The sequence below is a fragment of the Myotis brandtii genome, unplaced genomic scaffold (genome assembly GCF_000412655.1).
Source record: "Myotis brandtii unplaced genomic scaffold, ASM41265v1 scaffold1006, whole genome shotgun sequence".
Classification (NCBI taxonomy): domain Eukaryota; kingdom Metazoa; phylum Chordata; class Mammalia; order Chiroptera; family Vespertilionidae; genus Myotis; species Myotis brandtii.
In genome coordinates this window covers 759875-762370 of record NW_005353349.1, presented here as the reverse complement: position 1 = coordinate 762370, position 2496 = coordinate 759875, and positions in this window count along the sequence as shown.

Genomic DNA, 2496 nt, shown 5'->3' with positions numbered 1-2496 from the left:
ACAGCCTTTATGGCACAACAAGTTCTTTGGATTTTATTCTGAGAGATGAGAAGAAATTGGAGGGGTTTGAACAAAGGTATAACATGGTATAGCTTACGTTTTATAAGGATTACACAGTTGTTGCTTTGTGGAAAAAGGACCTAGAGCAATGAAGGTAGTGGAAATGGTAGCTAGAGAGGCTACTGATAAACTCTGGGCAGGAGATAGTGCTGGCTTGTCATATATCACAGGGGGTCATAGTAGAGATAGTGAGAGAGGGGCCCTTTTCTTCTCTAGGCTTCCATGGTTTGGAAAGCCAAGGATAGCCATTTTCTTTCTGTGGCTTGTTACATGCCTTTGCAGGGGTAATAGACCCAAAATGTGCTGAATGCTTGAATTGAGGTTGATGCAAAAAAATAAAATAAAATAAAATAAAAGATAAAATAAAATAAAATAAAATAAAATAAAAGGAGAAATCATCAGAAGAGAAATCAATATTTGAAAATTGTTCGTCCACTACAACTGTAGGCTCAGTGAAGGCAGGCAACTTGCGTGTTGTGTTTTCATTGTTTCTCCAGTACTTGCTATGTGGTAGACATTCTGTAGATATTTGCTAAGTGAAGAATACGTGCGTTATGGAAACAAACCATCAACAGACAAGACATTTAACCTAAATAAACTTCAGGTCTTTTTGCTTCTGGTTGATTCTTTTTGCTCAATATTGTTATACAGCTGATTCAGTCAGATCAAAGGTCATGTGAAATTGGCTGTGAATAAAAAAGTTCTGAAATTCATGTCCCTATGATGCCTAATTAGGTAATAAAAATGATTATTAAAGTGGAATATTTGGAGAGGGGTAGTGCCCACCTGGGGTGGTGCTGAAATGACCTTTCTATCCATCCTGCTACGGTCATGGTTGGAGTTTAAACTTTCAGATGAAAACACTAAGTGCCCTAATGCATTGTGTATTTTTCCAGGGAGATTCAATGAGAATGTAAAGGGAAATCTCTTCACTATTAGTGTAGTTCTCTCCTAGGTTAATTGTGACATTTGGGATTAGGTAGAGTAAGGATATTGGTGCTCAATTTAAGATATATTTTTCATGAAGTATGATGTTTTTATGTTCCATAAAGCATAGCTCAAAAATGGAAGTTAAAAAATGATGTGCAAAGATAATTGCATATAAAAATTTATTAAGCAATTTCATTATTTATGGATAACACATAATTTTTTACAACTTAAATAGATATCATTGTACCCCTTTTATTTCTTTTTCTATTTATTATGCACTGATTCCTCTCCATGTGAATATGATTGTAACTTAAAATATCAGGAGACTATTTTTGATGGACTACTTTATTGATCTCTGATTTAAAAGGATTTAATGACTTATGCTTTCCTTTGGGAAATGACCCATGAGGATTAGCCATAATTTGTACAGTTCACATTTATTTTCTGACTTGATCACACAATCTAATTAATTCAAGGATACCTATCCTCTTAAAATAATTCAGTATGGAAAGCAGTAACCCAGATGGAATATAGGCTTTCAGTTCAGTAACCTAAGGTAAAGTTTCAACCATGCAATTTACTAAAATTAGGTGACCTTGAATAAGCCATTTTACATCTGAGTTTCTCAATTTGTAAGATGGAGAAAATAGAGCCTACAACACAAGGGTGTTTTGAGGAATGAATGGGATGATATGGGCACATAGGGGACACAGAGTAAGTAACCCCCCTACTCCCCCATAGCAATGTCACAAATTATTGAATATGTGCTCTGGCCAGTTTTAGATCTTCTGGGACAGGCAATTAGTGCCCAAAGAACACTGACTTGGCTTGCTTTCCTGGTGATAAAAATCACTTAAATAAGGAGGGAGAAAAAGGGCATTTTTGTGACAATGTGAAAGGATCAGGCCAAGTTAACATGAAATTAGAATAGAGCAATGTCTAAGTATTTTCACAGTGTCCTCATTCAGTCACTTAATTCATGAAGGTTGTGAGCCAGGAAAATACATATATATATATATATTTTCTCAACCAGTACACAACTTCAACTTCATCATTGAGGATTATCAATTAAAATGGAACTGTTCAGTTCTTTGTTTTAGTTAAACAAAGTGTTACTCAACACTAGCTCCTGGGCATGTCTCTAGTCCTGGGTGCTGTTTCCCTACCTTCAGGAAGTTCAAACTATAGTAGTGAGGGGACTGGGAGTGAAACCATCTCTTTCTCACATACATATAAATGATACTCGATTCTGGAGAATCAGTGTTAAAAACTGCACTTCTCTACAAGGAGGAGTCTGATAGGCTAGTGGTGACCTGAGGAGAACAACAACAAACCATGGACCATACACAAGCTTTCCACCTCATAAACCAGCTCCAAGCAACTTGGCTAAACTGCCCCTTTAAGAAGGTTGTCCTCCCCTCTCCAGCTTCCTCAGCTAAGAGGAAAGATTGTCCAGGCAAAAGGCTCAGCATTGCCCTTCCTCCTTTAGTGCCACCTCCCTGACAT